Raw genomic sequence first — 14,607 nt, 5'->3', positions numbered from 1 at the left:
ACTACTGCATTTAATACCCACAACCAATGCGTTCATTGTGACAATAATCGTAGTTGTTGAGACAATAAATGTTTTGCTTGACCATTTGAAAGTTAACGGCTTTTCCTTATCGTGATACCCCTAGATTAATAATAAGAACAGTCTACCGAATCATTTGAATGAATTTTGGTTAAAAAAAAAGGAGATAGTAGAATTAAAGTTTTTTATTAGATAAGAAATTTTTACAACAGAATAAAGTTTAGCATACTTTTTGAATATTATATTTATGGTATAGTATACAGGGTGTTAGTAAATAAGTATGAAAAATTTTAAGGGCTAATTCTACATGAAAAATTAATACCAGTTTGCTCTATAAACATATGTCAGCAAATACTTAGTTTCGGAAATACGGGGTGTTGAAATTTTTATTTCAAACTGCCAATTTATTTATTGCTCTAAGACCAGTTGAGCTATGAAAATTAAATTTGGTGAGTTTTAGGAGGTAGTTATTACGAATTTTTTGACATACAATTTAGAATTTTGTATTCATCATTGGCGCGCCTACGGGCAATGGTCTGAATTTTTTTAAAGAAAAAAATAGTACGCCACTGAGATATTTCAAATTAAAAATTATTTTTAAATTCCACGTCTAATTTATGATAAAAAACCTTTCTTCCCTTTTTTTCATATGATGCACCGTTTTTATGCAGAAAAATAAAACATCTTTACGCGTATTTTTCATTTCTTAATACATCATCAAGAACTATCCAATATAATAATAACACAAACTACACAAACTATAATAAAAACGCTAAAACAATAACACAAGATATTACTAATAAGATTTCAACTAGGTGCAAAGCTGCAAGAAATGTTTAAAATGATCTCCTTTACAGATAATAGAAGAATTGTATATTCATCATTGGCGCGCGTACGGGTAATGGTCTGAATTTTTTGAAGAAAAAAATAGTACGCCTCTGAGATATGTCAAACTAAAAATCATTTTTGAATTCCTCGTTCAATTTACGACAAAAAATCTTTCTTTCCTTTTTTCATACGAGGCGCCGTTTTTATACAAAAAAATAAAACATCTTAACGCTTACCAAGTATTTGAGGTAGTTTCCATATGCATAGAAACTTAGTTCAAATACTTTGTAAACTTTAAAATGTTTAATTTTTTTGCATAAAAACGGCGCCTCGTATGAAAAAAGGCAAGAACGATTTTTTGTCGTCAATTGAACGAGGAATTCAAAAATGATTTTTAGTTTGACATATCTCAGTGGCGTACTATTTTTTTCTTCAAAAAATTCCGACCATTACCCGTACGCGCGCCAATGATGAATATAAAATTCTGCTGTTACCTGTAAAGGAGATCATTTTAAACATTTCTTGCAGCTTTGCACCTAGCTGAAATCGTATTAGTAATATTTTCTGTTATTGTTCTAGTTTAGTATTATTATATTGGATAGTCCTTGATGATGTATTAAGAAATGAAAGATACGCGCCAAGATGTTTTATTTTTCTGCATAAACACGGTGCATGATATGAAACAAAGGCAAGAAAGGTTTTTATTACAAATTAGACGTGAAATTTAAAAATAATTTTTAATTCGAAATATCTCAGTGGCATACTATTTTTTTCTTTAAAAAAATTCAGACCATTGCCCGTAGGCGCGCCAATGATGAATACAAAATTCTAAATTGAATGTCAAAAAATTCGTAGTAACTACCTCCTAAAACTCACCAAATTTCATTTTCATAGCTCAACTGGTCTTAGAGCAATAAATAAATTGGCAGTTTGAAATAAAAATTTCAACACCCCGTATCTCCGAAACTAAGCATTTGCGGACATATGTTTATAGAGCAAACTGATATTAATTTTTCATGTAGAATTAGCCCTTAAAATTTTTCATACTTATTTACTAACACCCTGTATAAATAAATAATACCTAGTTATACAATTTATATGATTTTGAGTATACATATTTAGTTCCCTGTTTTGTGCTGGATAAAGTAAGCAATGGGAAATACTAGAAGCCACAAACTAAAACGTAATACATTAAAATCAATTAGCCCTGAGAATATTTTTTATTAGAAAGTTTATCTATTAAATTTGGTTTTGTTTTCATGAGTAGCAATTAAAATAATTAATTAATTAATTGAATTAATGAGATGCTGATCAATCTCATAACAGAGAGAAAATACAGAGTATAATAATATAGAGCAGCAATTAGACCGGAAATGCCAAATTATGCCAAAGTGACAAAGTACCTACTTTTTATATTATTTGTCTCATATGCAATGAAGTGTCTGTCTCAATGTGCCCCATGTCTGCTCGATTTAGTATTAGGATAGCAGAAATGCGAGGAGGTTTTCGAGTTTACTCCTGGTAATGTGCGAGAGTCATTCAACTTTGTACACGCCCACAAAATGGTGTGAAATCGGCAACACTATGACGAGACTTGTAGCCCTCCTCGGTTTACCACAGAGACATGTAAAAGGATAGACTTGGCTAGGGATATGCCAATCAATGCATCAAGGTGTAACGTCGACCAGTGCCGGTTTAACCCAACTTCGGGCCCTAGGCGCTGAATATTTGGGGGCCCCTTAATTGCTATTCGTTGTCAGATTTTTTTACAAGAAAACATATTCATGTATTTATACCCGTAAAATTCATACACAATTTTTAGCAAACAAGAAGAATAGCAAACGTAAAAATATTCCAAAAAATACATTTAAAAATGTATAAAAAAAATAGAAAGTTACACAAAACAACACATGGCAAACAAAAAAATATATTCTAAAAAATACATATGACAAAAATTAGATCACTTTTTTGCTTAATTAGGCATTAGCAATCTGTCAGATGATACTATCACAATTCAGTTGCTCTAGGTCTTCATTTACTATAATACAATAGTGATATGCGTCTAGATTTTCTCCAAATTTGGCGTTAAATATATTTTTATTCTTTTTAAAGCCGAAAAAGACCGCTCGCCTGATGCATTAGAAGTTGGTATCGTGAAATAAACTCGCAGTAAAGGTAAAATATTTGGAAATGTTACCTTTAGGTACAATATTTACATCCTGGATGATACCAAATTTTATAAATGTTTATTTAACTTTTGGCATAATGTTATAGAATGGGTAATTCCATTATGCAAGTTCTCTTTGGTTTCATCAACATATTTTTTTATATTTCACATATAAAGTATTAATTCACGTCTTGACTGCTTCTTTATCTACCGTAGAAAATCATCTAACAGCTGATGTAACATCTTTGTAGCATATATCCTCGTCTTCGAAAAACAAATATTTTTGGCTTCTAGTTCAATTTCGCTTGACATATTTCTTACGTCTCCAACAAATTTCAAAATATATTGTCATTAGCCATTATTTTTACTCCAATTGACACGTTTAAGTCCACAGTTTCTTCACGTTCACGTATTGCTTTTGCATTAACTCGTTCCAAAGTTTTTGTCAAAATCAGTGTCAATAGAGCTGTCTCAAAGATTTTATTCTGCAGTGTCTTGGCTTCATTTTTAATTGCTAATTTTTCGTCTCTGTTATTGCTTAACTGGAAAAAATAGGCTTGATGGATCCCTAGTTTTTAACTAAAGCATTTACAGCGTCAAAAGTTTCTACAAGCTTTGATTTCATTACTTCCAAAAATTCATTGCAAATTTGGTGAGACAGATAGCTAACTGAACCTTTTCATTTATTCGCATTCCGTTGTTAATGCTCAGCTAAGAAGTAGTCCAATTTAGCCAAGTATACAAGACAACTGTAATTTCCTTTATGATGACTCGTTAAATCCTCATTGCATCAACTGAAAGCTAGTCCTTGAGAAGCAAGTCATTTAGTAGTGACAACAACCCTTCTTAGGACGTTTATCCAATAGTTAGCTTCGCATTTTACTTGCTCTTTCAAGACAGCGTCTATAACTCCAAAATCAATGATTAATGTAACCATAGAGTTCAGATGAAATTTACTTTCTTCGTGAGATTTGAGCAAAATATTCAAATGTTTCCAGTGGGTCCATCCAAACTCAGTTATACTAAGTATTTTTTCAATTGAAAATAATTTGTATGGGTAACAATAAACAGCTTTAACACTTGCGCCGTATATTAGCCAATCTCTCTTTTTTTTGCCTCCATTGGGTTTTCCTCTATAAAAGTTGCTTTTATTTAATTTTCTATAATAAGCTTTTTCTACATCTTCAAACATGTTTTTATAACGTTCTAAGAAATCACTTTTTGGTTTAAAAGTTCGCAGTTTTTATAAAGTCATCAGTCTTAAAATCAGACCATTTCGAAATCGTAGGTATTTCGTCGTTTTTTTTTCTATTTTGGAAAATAAGTAGATTATTTAGCCGACTTTACTTTTTTTATTAGTAAAAGGAAGGGGTCCGTACGGGCCCCTCCGGGGCCCGGGCCCCTGGGTGCCCGCCCCAAGCGCCCAGTGCATAAACCGGCACTGACGTCGACATAGGATTGAGTGGTCTAGCCATCTTTGTCTGTCACATGCGCAGGCTAGCTTGGTTAAAAGAGATAGATAGACCACCGATCGAGTGTTTCCATGCTGTTTCCGCGTTACGCTTTTTTGGTGAGTATGCCGAGTCTACGCTTAATATGTCAATGGTTTACCAACCCATTACACTTTCCTTTGCTAGTATGGCGTGTTGTGTTCACCTATATCACATAGATGGCGATAACTTAGACTAAATATATCTACTAAATTAATACTGTAATATTAGATATAATTTATTATAAGTAAATATCATTTGATAAGTAGTAAATTTAATAATTTAGACAAACTAAAGAAGTTGTTTTAAACTTAAATTTAAATACAGCTTGAAATAATTAATTTATTATCCACTATGGAGACACTTCCAGCAACATTTTGGCTCTTTGATGATGGCGACGCTAGTTAATACAAAAATTACTATATTACTTAAAAAAACAAAATTAACTGTTTTAAATATATGTTTATTACGTTAAAATAATATTATAGTTGTTATAAAATACCATTATTTATATCTAAAATACTTCCAGTTTCAAATATCCTTGAAAATGTTAATATTTACAATTTTGTCAAGTCGCCATTTTGTGGGCGTGTACAAAGTATAGGAAGGAGAGACTGACGTAGTCGATGCACGACGGATCAAGAATAGAGCGATCGCCATGCTTTTCTGTTATCCTGGTACAAAAACTGAAATTCTAACTTTTGCCTTTGCCATGTTGCTCTTTCTTGAACTGTGACTGTTTTGAAAGAACCGCTTAGATTGACATGAAATTTGGCATATCTACCCTACGCATTACGTATCTATAGCTAACATGTGAAAGAAAAAGGTGATAGGTATTGTGCCGATGTGTGCTTTTGCCCTGGAGGTGAGTTTCACCCCTTCTCGGGGGTGAAAAATATACGTCCAAAATAAGTCCGGAATTCGATAAACTTACCTTCTAACTCTATGCCATGCTACTTTATTCTATAGATACAGTTTTTCCACTCAATTCTTTTCGAGTTATTTGTGAGTGAATATATTTATTTTCAACAAAACAAACACTTTTTTAGACAATTTTTCGCAAATAAGTAATTTCAAAAAGTATTTTATCGAAAAAAACATTCTTAGCAAGAATGTCTGTAAAACAGTAAAAAGAAATGGTGTAGATCTACATGACGTCTCTATAAACATAGAAACCTAGTAGAAGCAGAGTTACTTAGGTAGGTATAGCTAATAGGTCTGGATCCCGCGTATGAAAAAAAGTTGATTAATAGCAAGCTGAAAATTTGTTAATAGCTTAAGGGTGTTTAGTCGGATAAACTATGATATATGGGAACACTGGAACAGGGGCAGTTTTAATTGTGGAACAGGTTAAAAATTTGGAACGGTCAGACCACGAAAACGGCACATTTATTTTGTCCGACAGAATAGACTTAAACTCTCCGAAGAGGGATTAAACTCTCATGCAAAAATCAGACTGCTATTTACCACCTGCCATAATTCCTGTAATTTGACATATTCTAGGTACTTACATGTTCCACTCATTAAAACGCCCATTTGGTGATAAATAGCTGTCTGATTTTTGCATGAGAGTTTAATCTCTGTTCGGAGAGTTTAAGTCTGTTCTGTCGGACAAAATACATGTGCCGTTTTCGTGGTCTGACCGTTCCAAATTTTTAACCTGTTCCACAATTAAAACTTCCCCTGTTCCAGTGTTCCCATATATCAAAGTTTGTCCGACTAGACACCCTTAAGCTATTAGCAAATTTTCAGCTTGCTATTAATCAACTTTTTTTCATACGCGGGATCCAGACCTATAAAGAAAAATAGGTAGGTAGGTATAGGTATAAGTATTCGCCCAATTCCAAATAGATTTCAACGTGAAATAAACAAAAAATGAAGAACTTTTTGGAGAGAACTCATTACTTACAACTATTTTCTTCTTCTTATGGTGCCTATCCGTTACGGATGTTGGACACTAACATGGCTATTCTGACTTTGTTGACTGCTGCCCTGAAAAGTCCGGTAGTGGTTAAGTTAAACCATTTTCGCAGGTTATGCAGCCAGGATATTCTTCTTCGTCCTGGACCTCTTTTCCCATGCACTTTACCTTGAAGTATGGTCCGAAGTAGGTCATATCGTTGTTCATTGCGCATTATATGGCCCAGGTATTCCAGTTTGCCACGTTTTATGGTTACGACTAGTTCGCGCTCTTTACCCATTCTATGTAGAACTTCTTCGTTGGTAACTCTGTCTATCCAGGAAATCCTCAACATGCGTCTATAGCACCATACATCTCAAATGCTTCGAGTCTCTTCAGTGATGCTTCAGTTAAGGTCCATGACTCCACGCCATATAAAATAACGGAGAATACGTAGCATTTTAGTAAACGAACTTTTATTTCCAATTTTATATCGTGGCTGTTACAGATTTTTTTCATTTTGACGAAAGCTTGCCTTCTCGATCCTTATCTTAATTTCCGTCGATTGGTCCCACTGTTCATTTAAGTTTGCACCCAAATAACAAAAGTTGGTGATTTGTGTTATATGTTGTTGGTTAACTAGTAATTGACCAGGTGGTATCCTATTTTTGCTTATAACCATGTATTTGGTTTTTTTGATGTTAAAAGCAAGCCCAAACCTGCTACTTACTTCTGCCACCCTGGAGACAAGTGTCTGCAGACCTTCAAGACTGACAACTACTATTTTAAATATGTAGTTTAAAAAGCTATATGTATTTCTGTTTTTATAAAAAAGATTCTAGCATTAAATGTACCTTCCTAGATATCTAAGCAAGTTACGCTCAAAATAAACCGCTTCACAAGTTGCTTTATTTATGTTGTGTTTATATGTTTCATCGATTCAACGTGCTTATTTTTGCATTGGTTTTAAAGTAAAATTTTTAATTTTGAAAAAAATGCTTTTTTTGGGTTGGATCTTGATTGGACGATTGCGTGGACACTGGACCCTTGCACGATGTGCCGATCATAGGCAATCACACGATCGGCCATTATCGGCGATAGTGAAGAGCAGGCGGCATTGATTCAGTCAACCGACAAAGCATCGAACGACTTCTCGTGTTCCTGTTATCCTGTTACAAAGTCTTGGAAACTCAAGCTCAAGCTTGTGCTCAAGTGTGTTTTATAGTCGGTACTCAATCTCCGTCTCGAGACAGTCTCCGCCAAGATTAACGTCAAGTCGTGCTCAAGACAAGACTCTCTGTTTTCTTTAATAAAGGATACTTGGGCTATTCTGGTAAAAGATAAAAAGGTTCCTCAAGCAGAAAAAATTAGGAATTTTAAATAAATCTGATGGATGACATCGAATAACAAAAAGATTCTGTCAATTGCAATATTTTTATAATTTGTTGTTTATTGAAAATTATTAAAATGTTACAAGTTAAAAATGATGACTTATAAAATAAATAATTTTTTGGGATGGGGAAGGTTAGGCATTTTTATTTTTTTCTAAATCAATAATATAAGAGAGAAAACAAAAGTAAAAAATGTAACAGAACATAATAGAACAGGGTTAAAGTGGAGATTTGCGGGCCACAATGCGAGACAGGCAGATAAAAGATGGAATGCACACACACACATGCTCGTATCAACCCCAGTCCCGGGGGACATGTGTGTTCCAATGGAAAAAGTGGAACCCACATGTCCGAAGATCAAACCGGTCACACCCCGTAATGGAGTGGTACCTATCTGACCCCCAAGCTATACCTCCACCCTCCATCCCTCCCCATCGAAGGACATACCGAATGGGGAGGCGTTGAACTTAACGTTACTTTGGATGCCCTGGGTAATGGGGCATCCTTTGTATTACTTCATGTGGTTAAGCCACCTGGTTTTAGGGGTAGCTAGAAGAGCTTTTCTCCCTATTAATGACTAAGTTAATTTTTTCCTTTACTTTGGACTTATGTCCTAAAAAAATGTGTTCCGGACATCAAGACACCGATCTAAATCGGTGTAGGCACCGATCTAAATCGGTGTAGGCACCGATCTAAATCGGTGTAGGCACCGATCTAAATCGGTGTTTCACTGTCCAGACCGTGTGTGCTCGGTCACCCAGCCGGCGAATTGGCAAAATAAATTTTGTTCTCCTCGACGGCTGAGCGCCCGAAAGGTGTGGCCATCAAGCCCACGTCTGTCGGTACGTGACCTCGATGCTCACATTCCGCGGCTATGATCCATTTGACCTACTTGAAGGGTACTTAGTGTCTGAAGGGCGACATTTGTGTTTCGATATCCTGTGGCTATCTCAATTTTTCATTCTTAAGGGTTTCCTCTATATCCAGCTAACTGCTCTGTGTAGGCCGTCTATGTACCGTTCTTTGGTTTTCGTCGTAGTTAGTCAATTCTCTTAATAATCTGCTAGGATGGTTCCTGATATTGTTAAATATTTCATGTGCTCTTTCGTCTATAATTCTCAGGACTTTCTTTTGTTGCGTACCTATGTCCAAATACGTATCTTAATGGGACATATCTAGGTACATATATTCAGAGCTTCCCTGATCATGTGGTTTTGGATGGTTTGTATTTTTTTCTTGTTGGTTTTACACGTGTGCCCCCATGCGGCTGAGGCGTATGTTAGTGTTGGCAAAATTATATAATTTGCCATCCTAATCTTTGTCTTAAATCTCAATTTACTCTTTCGACCTATTAGCGATGAGAGTTGACTCCAGGGCTTTAGCTTTGTTCATCGTTTGTTTTACGTGTTCTGTAAAGGCCAGCCTTTTGTCCAAAATTACGCTTAGGTATTTGGCTTGATTTGACCATTCAATTTGGGTATCAAATAGTGATAGTACCTCATTTGGCCTGCCTCTTCTTTTTTGGTACATGACGGCCTGTGTTTTGTCAGGATGGATAGCTATTTTCCACTGCACACACCATTCTTGTAGTTCGTCAAGAGCTCTTTGTAGATTTCTTGTTGCAAAATCTGGGTGGGTACTGCTAAAAGCTATCGCTGTATCATCTGCGTATAGACTTAGCAACGATCTGAATTCAGTTGGAGTGTCTGCCGTATATATGGTATATAGATATGGCGACAACACTGCTCCCTGTGGCACACCAGCCCCCATGGTCCCAACTTCGGACAGGGTTGGCCCTATCCGAAAAGATGGAATGCTGAAATAGAAAACTGGAGACCGTGGACAGAAAGAAGAGGAAGAGGAAGAGGAAGAGGAAGAGGAAGTGGAAGACCTCAGATGCGATGTAAGGACGATATTGTAAAAGCTGCAGGAACTCACTGGAAAAGCGCAGCCAAGGACAGACGGAAATGGAAAGATTTGGGGAAAGCCTATGTCCAATGTTGGATAGAAATGGGCTAAAGAAGAAAGAAGAAAAATAATATTATGCTATATAGGTTCGCTATAGGTGCTAAATAGGTTCGAAATAATATTATTTCGAAGGTTAATACTGTTAATAGTAATCCATACTTAGTTATTTTCTTTATGGTTACCGAGGATAACGAAAGATGAGGGTATCGATGCTTTATGGATGAAGAATGGTAAAGCTGTAGAACTGGAGAGGAAGGGGTTGATGTGTTACGGCGAATGATGAGTAGCGTACTTATCTTCTTTTTTTCCTAATGGCGTTACAACCTTTTGTGAGTCTTGGCCTGCTTAACAATGTTGTTCCATTCTACCCTCTCGGATACTTTACTTCGCCACCGCCTGATGTTCATGGTTTTAAAATTTCCCTCTACGTCGTCTATCCATCTTTTACGGTGCCTTCCTCTTGTTCTATTTCCTTGGGGCTTCCATCCCTGGATTAGTTTTACAGCTCGATTATCTGGCATTCTTTCTAGGTGACCGACCCAGTTTAGTCTTTGTGACTTTACAAATCTAACAATATCTGCGCGGCTGCATTAGTTCATCCAGCTCGTGCTTCATTTTAATTCTCCACGAACTATCGCTGCATTCGATTGGTCCAAATATCTTCCTTAGTATTTTGCGCTCAAATATTCTCAGTTGATTTCCATCAGTGGTTGAGAGGGTTCACGTTTCACATCCTTATGTGACCACTGACCTAATTACTGTTTTGTAGATTCTAAGCTTTTTGTACGCTGTATCGTAGGTACTTATATGAGGAAAAAGGATGCCCAATGCACGGAGAGAATGTCTTTTGTCTAACACCTCTTTTGATTTCTATAGTTTCTGTTTCGACATTTTCGATTCTAACCTTTGCCTTTTGATTCCAGTACAGATTGACAATAACCTGTATATCTTGACTGCTTTCTTTTCTTTTAAAAGTTCCATGAGTTTCTGATGTCGTACCCTATCAAAAGCCTTTTACTACTACTATCGGTTTACAGCGTTCTCCGACGCCTTCCGACTCCTAACCGCCATTCTTCTCTGTTTAACCATAGACCTGGAGGGATTTCTCTTTCCTCTAGTTCTTTTTCAATTCCCTCCCTCCAGCTTCTTCTCGGCCTTCCTCTTTTTCTTCTCCCTTGTGGTGTTCATGCCAAAATCTGTTTAGGGATCCTGTCATCTGGTATTCTCTGTACATGGCCGTACCATACCAGTTGTTTTGTTTTTATGTCATCAATTATTGTATGTGTTCCTCCCATCATTTCTCGTATTCTCTCGTTCGGTATCCGATATCTTCTTGATTTGCCTGCTGCTCTTATCCAGAAGTCCATTTCTGTTACTAGTAACATTTTCTGAGCTCTTTGTTTCAGTGGCCAAACTTCACTGCCATATGTGATTATACTTTTAAGTATGCTATTGTAGTATTGTATATGAGCTGTTTGTTCGCTGTAGATATTGTCTGGTCCCACAGAATGCCGTTCATCATGGATATGGTTTTTCTACCCTGTATGTTTCTGTCTTTTATAGCAGCATCGAGTGTTCCATCTTGAGTTATCTTCATGCCCAGGTATTTGTATTCATCGCAGTGTTTAATTTCTACCCCATCGTCTAATGTAATGGACTGCTTTGTTCCTCCAATACACATGGCTTCAGTTTTCTTAATGTTGACTTCGAGGCCCCATTTGTTATATTCTTCTATTAGCTTTCGCGTCATGTAACTTAAGTCGTCATGATCTTGAGCAATCAGAATTTGGTCATCAGCGAAACATAAAGTGTATAGTGTTGTGTCGTCATTGAGAGGGATTCCCATGCCATTACATTTTCTTTTCCACAGCTTGAGTGCTTGTTCCAGATAAATTTTAAAAAGGGTAGGCGAAATACAACAACCCTGCTTCAATTCTTTCGTGACCTTAAATCCATCAGACATCCTTGATCCAGTTTTAATTTTTGCAGTCGTTCCATTATACAGACTTTGGACTGCTTTGATAAGACCATGTTTAATGTTGGTTTGATGTAGGGTTGACCATAGTTTGCTGAGGGGCACACTGTCATATGCTTTTTGTAAGTCTACGTATACCAGGTGAACTTCTTTATTGACGGCTGTTTTTTTCTCAATAACTTGCGTAATAGAGTACAGGTGGTCTACTGTGGACCGCCCAGCTCTAAAGCCAGCTTGCTCCTCTGCTTCGTAATCTCTATAGTCATTTTCTATTTTGTTCTTAATAAGTTTCCCATACATCCTACTTATTGTGCTGTTTACCGCAATTCCTCTGTAATTTTCACATTGATCCTTGCTGCCCTTTTTGTGGATTGTTGACATGATAGATAATTTCAAAAGCCTTTTAATAATCTATAAAGCAGACATATGAGAACGTTAAAAGCGAACAGAGCCTCTCTTGTTCCTAGTCCTCCTCTGAATCCAAACTGGGTGTATATCTAGATCTTCTTCTATTTCTTTAATAATGTTCCATGTATTATTTTGAGGAATATCTTAATAATTGTGTGGCTTATTAGCCCAATAAATGACCGTTTTGGAATGTAATTTCCAGGGGCAACTCCGAATTGCATGAAAATTTGGATTTAGGCTCTACTTACCCTCCACTTCAAAGTTGAATTTGTGCCGTTGGTTGCTTTTACTTGGGGGGTGACATTTACCCCTTCTCGGGGGGTGAAAAACGCGTGTTTAAAATGAGGCCGGAAATGGATAAATTGACTTATTTTAAGCACCTTTTGTTCTATAAAGTTTTTTACGTAAGTCAATACTTTTCGAGTTATTCGCGATTAAAAATGTTGATTTTTCGACAAAAAAACTACGTTTTCAGACGGTTTTTCCCAAATAACTGAAAAATTAAATATTTTATCGAAAAAAATTTTTTTAGCATAATGTAGCCTATAAAAAAACGAAAAAAATTTATGTACCAGTAAAGTCTACAAATTGAGTACAAGTAAAGTTATAGCTCATGAAAAATACCTTCTTATTCGTCTAATTCCAAATCGAATAATTCAACGCGAAATCACCGAAGAAAGAAGCGTTTTTGGGGAAAACCTTATTAACATTTTTAAAGTATCTAAAAAAGGCTTATTACCTATTTGTTTTTTACAAAAGTCTACAGCATCAAAAATAAACGAGTTACACTGAAAAAAAAGTGATCCCCATTATTTGGTAAAAGAAAATCGTGAAAACCTCCCTCTATTTAGCACCCTAAATGAAATTAATCGTTTGGCTTTACCATCTATTTTAACTGTATCTGTATTGTTTATATGATCTGTAAGTTTGATTGGTTTTAAGTGCTTATTTTGAAAACATTTGGTTTTATAATAAAAAAAAATTTTCTAAAAATTTTTGAAAAATTTCATTTTTTCAAAATAACTTAAAAAGTATTAGTGATAAGAAAAATCTTAAGGAGTAAAAAAATGTAGGTTTTGCTATTGTAAATATGGTAGTTTATTTTGTTTCTCCGTAAGACAAAAATTAATTAATCTATGGCTGTTCAAAATTTGCATACACTCATGATTAGTGACCCATTTAAGCTTTCTCAATTATAACCGTTTCAAAAATATACACTTTAAACCGGTGAGCCTGACAGATCATATAAAAAAATAGATAGGTAAGTAAATTGTTTGTAAAGCGGTAACGATTAATTTCATTTGGGTAGCTAAACACGGCGATATTTTCATGATTTTTTACAAAAAAAAAGAGGGCCAACTTTATTTTGAGCGTAACTCGCTTATTTTTAATGCTAAAACTTTTGTTAACAATTAAAACAAAACTTTTTATAAACACTTTAAAAAAGTTTAAATGGGTTTTTCCAGAAAAGTGCTTAATTTTTTGGTGATTTCACCTTGAAATATTCGATTTGGAATTAGACGAATAAGAACGTATTTTTCATGAGCTACAACTTTGTTTTTATTTGACTGATAGACTTCACTGATACACCATTTTTTTGGGTTTTTTATAAGCTACACTTTTGCTAAGGTTTTCTTTCGATAAAATATTTACTTTTTGAGTTATTTGCTAAAAACCGTCTGAAAACGTAGTGTTTTTTGTCGAAAAATCAACATTTTCAATGGCAAATAACTCGAAAAGTGATAACTTACGTAAAAAACTCTATAGAACAAAAGTTGCTTAAAATCAGTCAATTTATGCATTTCCGGTCTTATCTTGAACGTATGTTTTTTCACCCCCGAGAAGGGGTGACTGTCACCCCCAAGTAAAAGCAACAAACGGCACAATTTCAACTTTAAAGTGGAGGGTAAGTAGAACCTAAATCCAAATTTTCATGCAATTCGGAGTTGCCCCTGAAAATTACACGGTATCGCCGGATTTTCCGTTCATTTACTGGGCTATATTAAGGAAATTGTTCTATAGGGCTTTTCATTCACAGTCATTTGTTTCGAGCTTCTGTCATGTGTCACATAATATTAATATATCTACGTCATACGTTATATGGTATATACCAAGATAAAAACCAAAGACGTATGACGTAGATATATTAATATTATGTGACACATGACAGAAGCTCGAAACAAATGACAATCGATGAAAAGCCCTATACTGGGAGCATTCTGTCGCATGTAGGTACTGACATTGGTAGTGTTACAAACCTATTAGGCAGCAACCAATCCTAGGGTACTACTCCTGTTGTATATATACCTTGTTGAGCAGATCTAAAAGTGTATGCAGTGTATCTTCGTCAATACAGTTAATTAGCTAATATTAGCTTAATCTGAAAATTAATTACATTGTTCTTAAAAATGTGAACTATAAACCTACATAAATTCATTAAAACATTTAAGCCAATTTGTATG

This window comes from Diabrotica virgifera, chromosome 7, assembly GCF_917563875.1.
Source record: "Diabrotica virgifera virgifera chromosome 7, PGI_DIABVI_V3a".
In the NCBI taxonomy this organism is placed as follows: domain Eukaryota; kingdom Metazoa; phylum Arthropoda; class Insecta; order Coleoptera; family Chrysomelidae; genus Diabrotica; species Diabrotica virgifera.
Note: the sequence above shows the minus strand (reverse complement) of the source record.